At 49.2% G+C, this 15188-nt stretch overlaps 1 pseudogene; it reads left to right on the plus strand.

Moving 5' to 3' along the window:
• The first annotated feature begins 11592 nt into the window (after positions 1-11592).
• Positions 11593-12154, plus strand: LOC101613228 (annotated as a pseudogene).
• Positions 12155-15188: the final 3034 nt, after the last annotated feature.

Here is a 15188-nt window from a genome sequence, read left to right on the forward strand (position 1 = left end):
GCTCATAGTTTCAAAGCATTCGATCCATGGTCAGCTGGCTACATTGCTCTGGGGCCTGTGGTGAGTCAGAAACATCATGTCAGAAGGGCATGGTGGAGCTGGAGAGATGGCTTAGCGGTTAAGGCATTTGCCTGCAAAGCCAAAGGGCCTCGGTTCGATTCCCCAGGACCCGCATAAGCCAGATGCATAAGGGGGCGCATGCATCTGGAGTTCGTTTGCAGTGGCTGGAGGCCCTGGAGTGCCATTCTCTCTCTCTCTCTCTCACTGCCTCTTCTCTTTCTCTCTCTCAAATAAATAAAAATAAGATTAAAAAAAAAAAGAAGAAGGACATGGTAGAGGCAAAGTGTTTACCTTATGGAAAACAGGAAACAAAGGAGGAAGGAGGCAGAAAGTGGGAAGGGGAAGGAGCAGAGGCTGTAGACATGATTGATTTACCTTCAAAGACATGTCCCCTAGTGACCTACTGCTTCTGATCCTAATAGCCCATTCAGTTCTATGAGTTCATTGGTGAAGTTAGTGCCCTCACGATCCAATCACCCCTAAATAGTACAGCCGGCTCTGGACCAAGCTGTCAACAACGAGTCTCTTGGGTCTGGGGTCACAGGGCCAGGGGGCTTTTCATTTCATTTCAAATGTCTGGCGTTTTTCACTTCGAATCGGGACTAGACGAAGTCTGGGCTCTAACCTAGTCTAGGTTTAAACATGACGACCCTGTCTCGTGATTCTCCACGCTATCCACTTGTGTTTGCTTTGGGGATTTCTAACCGTTCCCGTGGAGCATCCCCACCCCTCCCTCCTCGGGTCTCAGGTTCAACATAACTTCGGGCAAGAATTCTATGACCCTGGCCAGTCTAAACTAGGACTCCCACTTCAAGACTATCAGTGGGTTGTTAGAAAGTTATTTGTGTAAGCATGTGTTAAATACCCCATGTATCTGTGCATTCACCCGAGAGACCATATACACATGGGCACACAGGTCTCTTCCCCAGTTAGTCTTGACATTACTTTTTTTTTTTTTTTTTGCGACAATGAATCCAGAGCTCCCTAGTTTGGGCAAGACAAGCCAGTCAACAAGCCTCAGAGATTCCTGTCTCTACCTCCCCAGCACTGAGATAAGGGGCACCTAGCTTTTACATGGGTGCTGGGTATACAAACTCACATTTTCACCCTCGTGTACCAAGCACTTGACCTGTTAAGCATCTTTCGAGTGAACAAACAAATATGAAGAGATCTTCTCGTTTACACTAACTTCTTGCTTCTGTTTTTTCATTTTTTCGATAACACAGCTCATCTTCCCTTGATGTTTTTCACTTACTAACTTTTCAAAGCTTCCCGAGGAGGAAATGTGCGTGATTCACATCTAGTAGTTTTATGTATTCAACAGCCATTTCCACAATTTTATGTGAGCCCTTGTCTGGAGATAGAGATGGAGATATGGACAGGCCACTGACATCATTCTTAGGGGATTTTCTGTCTCTCCCAAGAGCACTGATTACCTCTCTCTTCATACCTTTCAGCAGCATGTATGAATCCATCAGCATGTTGTGGAATTTTAAATAGAGAGAGAGAGAGAGAACGGGTACACCAGTGTGTCTAGCCATTGCAAACAAACTCTACACACATGCATCACCTCATGCATCTAGCTTTACGTGAGGACCGGGCAATCAAACCCATGTTGTCAGCCTTTGCAGGCCAGCACCTTAACCGCTAAGCCAGCTCCCCCGCCCCAGAATGTTGTTTTTGTTTCCAAACTACAGGCTATGTTTATCATTAAACTATTATTACAGGGTGTTTTTTTAAATTTTTTTTTGTTCATTTTTTATTTATTTATTTGAGAGCGACAGACATAGAGAGAAAGACAGATAGAGGGAGAGAGAGAGAATGGGCGCGCCATGGCTTCCAGCCTCTGCAAACGAACTCCAGACGCGTGTGCCCCCTTGTGCATCTGGCTAACATGGGACCTGGGGAATCGAGCCTCGAACCGGGGTCCTTAGGCTTCACAGGCAAGCGCTTAACCGCTAAGCCATCTCTCCAGCCCTACAGGGTGTTTTTGTTTTTGTTTTTGTTTTAGGTTCTCACTCTAGCTCAGACTAACATGGAACTCACTGTGTAGCTGAGGCTGGTCTAGAACTCACAGTGATCCCCCCGAGTGCTGGGATCAAAGGCGTGGGCTTTCATGCCCAGCACACCACAGATATGGTTTTTCTAATGTTCGGCACTTTCTTCCAGGCCCTCCGAGACCACAGCACTGTGCTTCACGGGTGTCTGCATGCCTTCACCGTGACAGGACATCTGATCCAACCTCTCCCACCTGGAAGCCATGTCCACGATTTCCTCTTCCGTTCCCCTCCTTTTAATTCCTTCCACCCCTCTTCAGAGTGCTGGCCATGGAGATAGATGCCAGGCACGTAAAGCATGGCCCTGCCCTCCAAAAAGCACCTGCCAAACAACCCAGCCCCAAGTCACATAGCCTAGGTTGCGGCTCAAATCATAAACAGTCGTGTTAATTCCAGGCATTATATATTAGGGCCATTTATTTGCCTGACAATTAAAAGAAAATATTTCGGTGACATTGCAAGCTTATCACAACAGTGTCCGGGAAATGACTGTGCTGTGTTTGCTGCTCTTCAGACTTGCATGATAGCAGAAGTGTCCTCATCTTCTGAAGCAGTGGCAGTCTGAGGGAAACAGGCTGGAAGTCCCCAGTGACAAGTTTCTCCTAAGAAGCCATTTGAAATTACATAACTGATTTACAGTGGCTGCTAAATCCCTCGGTTAACGGTGCAAAATTTAAATTCTTGGTCTCCAAGTGAATAGTCTAGGAGACTCGTTATTTCAGCTCATTGCATACTCGGCTGACATCTGTGGACTCCCCTGAGGGGCCTGGGCAGCAACATGGTGACACTCCAGTGATGTTTGGTGGCCATCTGCAGCCAACCAAGTTCTCCCCTCTGTGAAGGGAAGACTCTCTGCTCGGCATCAGCCCCGCCTGGCCTCAGTCAGCCCCACACTTGACCTCACTGAGCATCAACTGGTTCCCAGCAACTATGCATCCCAACCTCTCACTGCACATACTGCCTCTTCATCTTCACTGCCTACTAAGAATTCCACTTGTTTATGTTATTTTATATTTTATGTTATCTTATTTTAAATTTGTTTATTTTTATTTATTTATTTGAGAGCAACAGACAGACAGAGAGAGAAAGAGGCAGACAGAGAATGGGAGCATCAGGGCCTCCAGCCACTACAGACGAACTCCAGATGCATACACCACCTTGTGCATCTGGCTTACATGGGTCCTGGGGAATCGAGCCTTGAACCAGGGTCCTTAGGCTTCACAGGCAAGCGCTTAACCGCTAAGCCATCTCTCCAGCCCATTTTATTTTATTGGCAAGCAGAGAGAGAGAAAGAGACAGAGAATGAACATGCCAGAGCCTCCAAGCGCTGCAAATGAACTCCAGACACAAGCGCCACCTTGTGCGTCTGGATTTACGCAGGGTACTGAGGAACCAAAACCGGGTCGTTCAGCTTTGCTGGAAGGTGCCTTCCACACTGAGCCATCTCTCCAGCCCCTCGCTCCTTTTATATTCACTTACTTTTTCCTTAGAAAGTGTTCATATGGCTTTAGCTATGAGTTGAATCACACGAGAATTTTTATTTTCAGTCTTACTGTCATGACTAATCTCGATTAGCAGCTTGAGTGGATCAGGAATCAACTCAAGAGACACAGCTCTGAGAAGGCCTGGAGGGGCATTTCCAGGGAGGATTATCTGGGGGGAGAAGGTCCCCACCCCCACCCCAGAGGGAGCGGCTCCTTCCGGAAGCCCAGGTACAAGAAGCTCAGAAGCAAAGGCAGCATGGACGCTGCGTGCTCGCTGGCGCACGTCTGTGTCGTTGATACAGCCTCCATCGCTGTCCTTCACTGACACCCCATCCTTCCAACACAAAACAGCAATCTTCCAGGACTTCAGTGCCATGTTGGGACCGCTGGGGCATTCACCCAGCCTTGCGGACTGGGCAGCATGCAGCCAGCCTTTGCTGGGCTAGCCAGCCCCTACCGATGTGATAACGCCTCTCTCATAACAGAGTCATTCCACCCGTTATTCTCTCCTAGAGAACCCTGACTAATGCACTTACCTCCTCTGAAATCACCGGGTGCATGCTGCCAGCTATTAAAAGAGGGACGTTATTTACATACAGAGGTGACGGTAAATGGTGGGGATAAAGGCGGTGAGGACAGGGAAGGTGATGTTATGGCGATGGCTGTGGTAACAATGCTAATGAAGTTTGGTGTTGGAGAAGTTGACGGTGTTGCAGATGAGGAAAATAGTGGTGGTTGGGATGACCAAGGAACTGGATGGAGATGTGATGATTGGGGTGACAACAGAAATGATGGAATTACTAGGAACTCAGCCTTCGTCTGGGCAGAATACCTGTCCAGGAGAATCTACTCATTTAGAAGATAATTTAGAGGGTGGCTGGAGACACGGCTTAGCAGTTAAGGTGCTTGCCTGCAAGGCCAAGGGACTCAGGTTCAATTGCCCAGGACCCATGTAAGCCCGATGCACAAGGTGGCCCATGTATCTGGAGTTCATTGGCAATGGTTGGAGGCCCTGGAGGGCCCATTCTGTCTGTCTCTTTCTCTCTCTCTCTCTTTCCCTCTTTCTCTCTCTCAAATAAATAAATAAAAATAAAAACACTGGGCTAGAGATATGGCTTAGCAGTTAAGTGCTTGCCTGTGAAGCATAAGGACCTCGTTTCAAGGCTTGATTCCCGAGAATCCATGTTAGCCAGTGCACAAGAGAGCGCATGCATCTGGAGTTTGTTTGAAGTGGCTGAAGGCCCTGGCACGCCCATTCTCTGTCTCTCTCTTTCTCTCTCTCTCTCCCTCTTTCTCTCTTTGTCTTTCTCAAATAAATTAAAAATAAATAAATAACTAAATAAAAATATTAAGCCGGCTGTGGTGGCACACATCTTTGATCCCAGCATTCGGGAGGCAGAGGTAGGAGGATCACCGTGAGTTTGAAGCCACCCTGAGACTCCATAGTGAATTCCAGGTCAGCCTGAGCTAAGGGGAGACTCTATCTCAGAAAAAAAAATAAAAATACTGAAAAAATAAGTGACTGAGAGACAGATGAAGAACAACCCCACTTTAGTGAGCCTGCTCATCTCAGAAACACAACACATCTGTCGCCACTGAACCCAGTGCTGTTGGAAACATGGGCGCTGAGAAGAGGTCCCGATGCGTTGCGCTAGAGGAGGCTGAGTGAGGCTCCGGTATGCAAAAAGCCACAACTCCCCCAGCCCCCCCAAAAGCAGAACACAACCAACCAAATCTATCCAGAGCTCTCCATATGAAAGTGCCCATGTTCCCCGGAAGAAGTGTTCCTACACGTTAGTAGAAAGGGTCCTGTGGCAGCCATCCCCCTCTGGTTCACAAACGGTGCTCTGAGTTCGTCCCTTATGTGGCACATTTCCATGATTGACACAGAGACACACACAAGCTTCGCCCAGCAGCCTCTCCATACCTCGGGATTGCTAAGGACTCTTCCCAGGTGTTCTGTGCATTGAACACATTTTCTTTAGTAGAATGATTGCAAAAATCAAGGCCTTGGCCACCCCGCATTCACACCGTTTTCACTGTGACTCACAGCCCCTCCTGGCAACAGACGGGATCTATTTGCTATCCTTGGAATCGGGGCTGGCCTGGGGAGTTCCTCTGCCCACAGAATGTGAGGTGAGGGGCTCAAGTACAAGTCTGGACCTTGCTTGATCTCTGTAGCCTACTTGCTTCTCTGCTTCTTCCCCCTGGTTTGCCTGAGATCCGAACAGCAGAAGTTGGGCTGGTGAGGTGGCTCAACGGTTAAGGTGCTTGCCTGCAAAGCCTAATGATCCAAGTTCAATTCCCCACCAAGTAAAGCCTAATGCACCAAGTGGCCCATGTATCTGGAATTTGCAACTGCTAAAAGCCCTGACACACCTATATTCATTCTCTCTGTTTCTCTCTCTCTCTCTCTCCTTATAAGCAAATAAATAAAAATATTTTTTTTTAAAGCTGGATACTAGGTGCCCTTTAATCCCAGCACTTGGGAGGCAGAGTTAGGAGGATCTCTGAGAGCCAGCCTGGCACTACAGAGTGAGCTCCAGGTGAGCTGGGGCTAGAGTGAGGTTGTGGGAGAATTAGTCAGGTGGCCAGTTAGGAGGAAACAAAAACAAAAACAAAAAATAATTAAAGCCTAAGAGAAGAACTTAACCCAGCTCAGTCTTCAAAAATGTAAGAAGAGCTCAGCCAAGATCAGCAGGGCCACCTCGCTAAGCCATAGCTGAACAACAATGTCAAAGTGAGCCCCACACCCAGCCCAGCTGAAGTGAGTTTAGTTATCACATTTTTTTTTATTTTTGAGAGAGAGAGATTGAGTGTGTGTGTGAGAAAGAGAGAGAGAGAGAGAGAGATAAGAGAATTGGCACGTCAGGACCTCAGCCACTATAATCGAATGCCACACGCTTGCACCACCTAGTGGTCATGTGCGACCTTGCACCTGTCTCACCTTTGTGCGTCCGGCTTATGTGGGATCTGGAGAGTCGAACATGGGTCCTTAGGCTTCTCAGGCAAGTGCCTTAAACCCTAAACCATCTCTCCAGCCCGGTTGTTACTTTTGTATCACTGTGATCGAAATGCCTGACAGAAACCATGTACAGAAAGAAAGAACCTGGGTCACAAATTCAGAGATGTCAGTCCATCATGGTGGGGAAGGTGTGGCAGCTCACACCATGGCAGGAAGCAGACAAAGGAGAACGCTGACATCCTAGGGCCTCTCTCCTTTCCCCTCTGTTCCACCCAGGCCCTGGCCAGAGGTGGTGCTGGCCACACAGCCCACATTCATGATGGGTCTCCCTCTCTAGAACACCCTCACAGAGACACCCACGTGTCTCATCAACATCTAGGTGATCCTGAATTCTATCACACTGGTAATAATCCAGCCATCACGCCTAGCAATGCCAGCCAAGAGTGGGCACACTGGCCCCAGGGAATAAAGAGGATGTTGGGCACCACCTGGCTATTGGCCATTGACTTCCGGGTAGTGGCCAGTGCAGCCGTGACACTGTTGCTGTGGTGTGAGAACCAAATACTCAAACAGTTGTTTGAGAGGCACGTGGGGCAGGTACTCCACAGAGCAACGAGAAGTGAGCAGCGATGACGGGGCCACATCCATTTTGGATAAACAGTCAGGAGGAAGGAGGAATCCCCGCCCCCCGAGGGGCTATATTTGAGCTGAGCTCTAGATGAAGTGAGAGAAAGGTGAGCAGAAGGGCTGAGAGATTGCTCAGTGGTTAAGGTGCTTGCCTGCAACACCTAATGGCCTGGGTTCAATTCCCCAGTACCCATGCAATGCCAGGTGCACAAAGTGCCGTATGCACCTGGAGTTCATTTGCAGCAGTTAGAGGCCCTGATGTGCCCGTTCATTCTGTCTCTGTGTCACTGTTTCTGCTTGCAAATAAATAAAATAAAAGTGTTTTGTTATTGTTGGGTTGTTTTTAAAGAGATGAGCAGAGAGGCTCTGAGGCTGAGACAATTTCTCAGGATGTTTTATTCATCACAGCACATAGGCTACTATGCAGGATACAGACCTCACTGTGGAGTTATTGACAAGTATATGGGAAAACACAGTGTATAACAGGCTTTGGAAGTGATGAATTTCTAAATGATGAACAAAATGGAAGATGCAACCCTTTTCCCCAGAACAAATACATTTCCAGCTCTAGTGAAATTAACTGGATTTACAGGCGAGCTAACTGGCCTCAGGCTTCTGTCTAGGAAAATACCTCAACTTGAAAGTCTAGACAGAAATGCCTCCTGTGATGGTTAAGTTCTATTGTAAAGTTGATGACATCAGGAGTCAAATAAGAGACATGTCTCACCTGGCGTGGTGGCGCACACCTTTAATCCCAGCACTCGGGAGGCAGAGGTAGAAGGATCGCCGTGAGTTCGAGGCCAGCCTGAGACTCCATAGTGAATTCCAGGTCAGCCTGGGCTACAGCGAGACCTGAGCTATATATATAGAGAGAGAGAGACATGCTGCTTGGGTGAGTCTCAGAGGGCATGTCCAGGAAGGACTGATGGAGAAAGGACTGAGCGCGCAGTCCCTCCACTGGTGGGCAATATATGTAGAGGTTCTAGGAACACCGAACCTTTTGCCCAAATGCCCATGCCACTAGCTGGGGCATGCACCTGCCTCACTGCTGCTCGCCGCCTTTGCAAAGAGTAGAGCCCAATTTCATCAGCCTTCCAACACGGAGTAGAGACCAGCAGCTCTCCAGAAACCCTCCGGGCCTGCAGTGCCAGACTGGGACTGCTGAGGCAGCCAGCCTCGGGTAGACTATCAGGGTCTCCAGCCTTGCAGACACTCACTGTTGAACTACACAGCCTGCCCAGCTTTTACATGGGTGGGTGCAGATGATCCGAACGCAGGACTTCATGCTTGTGCAATAAGGCAAGCCACAGGGCCACCTCCCCGGGCCCAGGAACCTTTGGCTTTTAGAAAGGAGGTACACTGGTAGGTATTCAGCCCACAGCTCGTGTCAACATTAGACGAGGCGGGTAGCATGGTGCCTGGTCTGCCTTGGCACTAAGACATCTCTCCCTAACACTCCATGTCCATCTTCCCTCCTTTGGAAGAATTCACTAACTTGAACGTTCCCTGGGAAATGTTTGTGAGTGAATGGGAGGAAATGTTTGTAAATGAATGATGGGCCTGGCCTTTGCAGGTGACCCACCCCCAGATCAGCACCCCTGGGCCATCCACCCACACCACCTGAGTGCTCTTGAGTGGCTCGCTTCGGGTCTTTACTCACACTTCGCATAGCTGTGGCAGTCTTGGCCCGGGGCCACCTTCTCCAGCAGAGCAGATTCTGGATAAGGGGAGGCCCAGCTGCATCACCCCCCGCCATGTCATCCACATCCACGCGGCCAGTGCCTCCTTGAGCTTGAGCCTCTCCATCCCCACGCTCCTCAGGAAGCAGCTCTACACCACACACACACACACACACACACACACACACAGGGAAACTAGCCCTGGCCCCAGCTTTGAAGCCCCTAACCCACAGAACAGTAGATGCCGTTGGAGCAGCCCAGCCCCTGATTTCTCATCAGCACACTCAGAGTTGACAGGGGACATAAACTGTGTCACTTATTCCTCAAAATAGGCAAGTCTGTGTCCTCTGCTGCCAGGCCTTGTCTGCCCCCGGCCCCCCCCGCCCGTCCTACGTCTTTTGTCATCTGTCCCAAGCCACTTCCAGATCAATGCCACCAGCACACTATCCCAAGTCCCTGTGCCCTGACTATCCTCCACTATACCAAACAGCCACCCCTCCCCCTCCTCTGCCCTTTGTCCCCTCATCTTGAGCTCAGATGAGACAGTAAGATCTAGGCACACTGCCGGTACCCCTCCTTTTACTGCCCCCCATCACTGGCCCCCCCTTAGCTCCATGGGTTCAGCTTCTGTCCTGAAAGGAGACCAGGGCTTGTACGGAAGCCTCAGAGGGACACTACACCCGTCCCTCCCAGCTTCTGCCTGCGGTCTCCGCTCACCTCCACCCACTTCAGGCCCAGAGGTTGAACCGCTAAGAACTTACTGTTAAGTCCCGTACCCGAGCCAGACATGCCCTTCTCTCTGTCCATCCCCGTCCCATACTGCTCCACTGTTCCCAGAACTGAGGCCAAGGTGTTTCAAAGTTCTCTCAGGGTGCCCGGAAGAGGCACGCAGCCTGTGAAGGGAGAAAAGTCGTCAGCTGTGTCAACCAACAGCCGACCCTGCAAGCTTTACAGCTGACCAGGCAAGCCAAAAGTACCAACTGGTGCAATGGTGGCGTGTCTCTTATCCGGGAAATCAACTGCTCGGTGATGGACTTGAAGATTGCTCCCCAGGAAGGAATTCTTGCCTGATATTAAGAGCCTAATCAAAAGCCTATGGCTGGGGAAGTCATAAGCCCTAAGGGGAAAACTCCTACTGTTATCTGGCTAAATGGATGCCAGAGACAATACCCTCTGAATACTTTTTATGTCCATATATGTTAATTCTATTCTCACTTTTGGTTAGAGAAGCTTCTCTTTTCAGACATCAGCGACCACTGGGGCTACTCAACACTCTCCATAGTGCTAAGAAGTGACGGTTGGGTGTTCAGCACTGGACATCTCTGTCACACCCTCCAAAGCTCAGGGACCCTTGCAGAAGAGGCAGCAGAAAGAATGTGAGAGCCAAAGGAAGGGGAAGAGTGCGTACAATGTAATCTTCCAGTCACAGAGTGACCTTGGCATTTATGACCTCATGGTGGCTGATCCTATCTACAAAAGACATATGTAAACGGAAGGAAAAAAACAATGACATCAAAAGAGGAGAGAGACTAGTTGGAAAGAAGAAAAGATTTGGTGGAGGAGGGATTTGGGAGGAGGAAGAGAAGGTGGTAGGAAGGGATTATGATCATGGTATATTGTCTTATGATCATGGTATATTGTCTCTATGTACACGGTTTGTCAATAAAACATTTAAAGGGGGCTGGAGAGATTGTTCAGTGGTTAAGGCACTTGCCTGTTCAATTCCCCAGTACCCTCATAAAACCAGATGCACCAGGTGGCAGTGGATAGAAACCTTGGCACACCCATTCTCTTTCTCTCATATATATATATATATATGATATATATAATATATATCATATATATGGTGTATATATATATCATACATATATATCATATATATATGGTATATATATATGTGTGTGTGTACATATATACCTTTTTCTTTCTCAAATAAATAATAAATAAAATATATATGGAAGACCCCCTCAGGACCAGGTCTTAACTGTCTGACTCCCCTGGCTCTCAGTGCATAGACACCCTCAGGTGGCTTTGGGAGGTTAGTGGACTGACATAATGCAAGCCGCCAAGGCTACAGCCTGCTGTACCCCCCCCCCCCCCGGCCTCACGCTACACTGCCCCACTGGGTCAACCTCCCCAGAGCAGCTGCTCAGCATGCAGCAGGTCAATCTGTTTGCTGAAAGAATAACACAGCTATGTTATGGGAGAGGTTCAGTGAGCAAAGGGCCAGTTGTGCGAGCATGAGGAGCTGAGTTCAGATCCTGCGCAGATGGTACATACTTACAATCTCAGCACTGGGAGACGGAGACAGGAGGCCTAGGACTTACTGGCTAGCTATATATAGTCTGACCAAATTGGTGAGAGACCTGCCTCAAAAAATAAGGTGCAGGGCTGGAGAGATGGCTTAGCGGTGAAGGCGTTTACCAACAAAGCCAAAGGACCCAGCTTTGATTCCTCAGGACCCACATAAAGCCAGATGCACAAGGTGGTGCAAGTGTCTGGAGTTTGTTTGCAGTGACTGGAGGCCCTGATGTGCCCTCTCCCCCCCCCCCACCTCCTTCTCCTTCTCCCCCTCTCTTTACCTCTTCCTCTCTCAAGTTAAAAAAACAAAAAAAGGTGGAGAACAATTGAAGAAGATACACGACATTGACCTCTGGCCTCCACTTATGCAGAGAGACACATGTATGAAAATATGAGCACTTCTCTTCCTCTTAGCGGCCTGAGGTGACCTGTGAAAATGGTTCGCTACTCTCTCGACCCAGAAAACCCCACAAAATCATGCAAGTCAAGGGGTTCAAATCTTCGTGTTCACTTTAAGAACACCCGTGAAACTGCTCAGGCCATCAAGGGTATGCATATCCGAAAAGCCACTAGGTGTCTGAAAGACGTCACTTTAAAGAAGCAGTGTGTGCCATTCCGGCGATGCAATGGTGGAGATGGTAGGCGTGCCCAGGCTAAACAGCGGGGCTGGACACAGGGTCGGTGGCCCAAAAAGAGCGCTGAATTTCTGCTGCACATGATTAAAAATGCAGAGAGCAGTGCTGAACTTAAGGGTTTAGATGTGGATTCTCTGGTCATTGAGCATATCCAAGTGAGCACAGTGTGCCGCCATACTTAGAGAGCTCATGGTGGGATTAACCCCTACGCGAGCGCTCCCTGCCACACCGAGATGATCCTCACTGAAAAGGAACAGATTGTTCCTAAACCAGAAGAGGAGGTTGCCCAGAAGCAAGATACTCCAGAAAAAAACTGAAAAAAAAAAAACTTATGGCACGGGAGTAAATTCAGCATGAAAATAAATGGAAATAAAAAGGGGGAAAAAAAGAAAATCTGAGTACAAATGTATCCATACATATACACACATGCAGGCATACCACACACCATATCAAATAAATAAATAACCAAGGGGATGAATTAAAAAAAAAAAAAATCAGGATTTATATCCATGTGTGGGCACCATGCGCCATCTAGTGGTGAGAGATGGTAACTGCAGGACAGCGTGCTTTCAGAAAAGCGGTCATGGAGCACACTACAAGGGAAGCAGGTGATGTCCAGGTGAGGAGGAGCAGCCTCCTGGCTTGTCAGGCACCACCCTCCTTGTTCACTAGAGGGCAGGAAAAGCCCATTGGGAATGACAGTAGTGTGTGTCTGGTGGGATGGCCCTGCTCAGACATCATGTGAGGGCGGGCCATCTAGGCGGATCCTTCCTGTCGATGGCGGTCAAGTGCGTGGAAGCTTTCACTGGGGAGCGTGGGAAAGATGTGTGTCCTCCTTCTTTAGTAAAAACATAGGTAAGGCTGGAGGGCAAGTTGAAAGAAACTGACGTGTTAAATGTATCACTGAGGGGGGCAGGTGGAGAAAAAGTAACAACTCCCTCCCCGCCCCCCCCCCCCGCCGGAAAAAAAATGTGCCTAATGGAAAACCTGGAAAACCCGAAGACAAATATTATGTTACACTTTAAAAGTGAAACAGACTGAAGATCATCGCAGGCAGCAAGAGTCCGGTGAAGAGAGGGCGTCCGACGATCAGCGCCTTGGGGACCACTCGCCAGCCTCCAGGTTCATAGCCCATTTGAGTTCACATGGGGCAAAGCCCTGGCAAGCATGTCATTCTTGGGCCTTTTGTTAATTAAATTGTTCTGATGGGATTCATTTCACCCATGGCCTATGCTGTGGCTAACTGGCTTCTGGAAGCTGAGAGAATGCAAGGCCTGGAGGAGGGTGAACACTGAAGAGTGGACTTGGGTGGGACACTTTACGGTCACTTGGGAGACCACGTGCTACCCGAGAGCAAGGTCAGGGGAGCAAGCTCAGCTCCCTGCTGCCCGAGCTGGGGCAACCTTGACTGCTAAATTTACTCTCTGTATTGCTTGCTGTCCTCGCCCCAACCCTGCCACCAAGAGCAGGACAGGCCGCCCCTGTGAGTCCCCTGTGAGACCTCCTGGTTTGTGCTGAGGTTGCCCTCGGGACCTCCCGCCTTTCAGCGGAGCCCAGCCTTTCACAACCGCTCTTGACTTCTGCCAGCCACTAGCCCAGTGGTCCTCTCTTCCCACCCCCTGCGAACTGCCCAGTGTCTGCGGCTCCAGGAAGAAACACAACCAGAGGCTTGCACCCTGGTGAAACACAATCGGGTGGGAAGGCCTCTCCTGTGATCCAGGTGCTGCTCAGCACCGAGACAGGTCACCTAGAGTGCCATGCCCTTTAGAAGTCAGAAGCACCGGCAACAGAAGCGAGTACTCTTGGCAATCTAAGGCTTGGCCAGGGATGCCCCACATCTCCCTCGTTGAGGAGGTGTGTTTGCTGTGGTCTGAACGCTGATAGTTCCCCAGTCATGTGTTGAAATCTGATCCCACTGTGGTGATCTCTCTCTCCCCTCCCTCTTCCCCTTCCTCCACTCTCTCTTTACAAAGAAATAAAAATTTTTTGTAAAGTGACTTAGACCAGAACTGGGGAGATGGCTCAGTGGAAAAAGTGCTTGCCATGCAAGCATGACAGCTTGGATCTCCAGAGGCCACGTAGCACACGTCTGTAATCCCAGCACATCTATGATTACATGGGAGCTGGAGATGAGAAGTTTGTGGGACTGCTAGCCTGGCACGTGCAGTCATGAACCAGAGATCCTTAAGGACCGACCTCTGAGGTTGTCCTCTGACCTCTATACGCATGATGTACTTCCAACTCACACTTCGTAACATACAAAGAATTTTTTTGTTACTGTTTTTCAAGGAAGAGTCTCGGTCTAACTCAGTCTGACCTGGAATTCACTATACAATCCCAGGCTGACCTCACCTCAAATTCACTGCAATCCTCCTGAGTGCTGAGATTAAAAGGCATGTACCACCATGCCTGGCAGAGGGGGGTGAGGAGAGAGAATGGGAGCACCAGGGCCCCTAGCTGCTGCAAACCAACTCCAGACGCGTGCGCCACTTTGTGCATTTGACTTTACGTGGATTACTGGGGATGTGAACCAGGGTTCTTAGGCTCTATGGGCAAGCGCCTTAACCGCTGAGCCATCTCTCCAGCCCCACACAAAGAATTTTAATAGTTGAACACAAAGATCTTCTCTCATTATAATCTTCATTCACATTTTTCTTTTTCTAAAATGGAAAATCCAACCAAGGTTAATGTGACGGTCACACACTCCTAAGGTTTCTGCCGGACTTCCCTTCCTAGAAGCCATCCTATATTCCATGAGCTTGTGACACAAACAGAAGCCAGAGCCCGTCACACCGCTGCCAGCTTGTTAAGTAAGACTGACAGCTTTAAAACAGTAAGTCAGGAATGGGCCATGTTGGTCGTAAACAGCACAGCACCAAACGGGCAGTAAGGGTGCCAACAGTTCTATCAGTTCATCCCAACACTTCACACATCGTGACGTGTGCACGTGTTCTCGGTAAGACACGGCCCATGCCCAGTACCAGCATGCAGATCGCTGGACCAACCATCTTTCCTTTAATCCCCAAGAACTAAAGAGACACTAGGCAGCCCAAGCAGCCCACGTGTCCTAGGTGTTGCGTGAACAGGAGACAGAAGACAGAGCTTCTTTCTTGAAAGGAGAAGGGTTCCATAGGGGGGATGACACCCTAGAATGGATTGTCTGGGATGTGAACAGAAGAGTGTCCATGTACACACGAGGGAATTGGACCAAGCCGTTGTCAACCCCACACAGGGACTGTCAGCCAGTCAGCTCAGCATTGGGTGCCCTTTAAGGACTTGGAGTTGGCATCTCTGGATTTAGTGTCTCGCCTTTCCAAGAACCAGCATCCAAAGGGAGGAGGTCCTGAGCCCGGAGTCACAAACCTCACGAGTTGGGTTTT

The sequence above is a fragment of the Jaculus jaculus genome, chromosome 15 (assembly GCF_020740685.1).
Source record: "Jaculus jaculus isolate mJacJac1 chromosome 15, mJacJac1.mat.Y.cur, whole genome shotgun sequence".
NCBI classification, from domain to species: Eukaryota; Metazoa; Chordata; class Mammalia; order Rodentia; family Dipodidae; genus Jaculus; species Jaculus jaculus.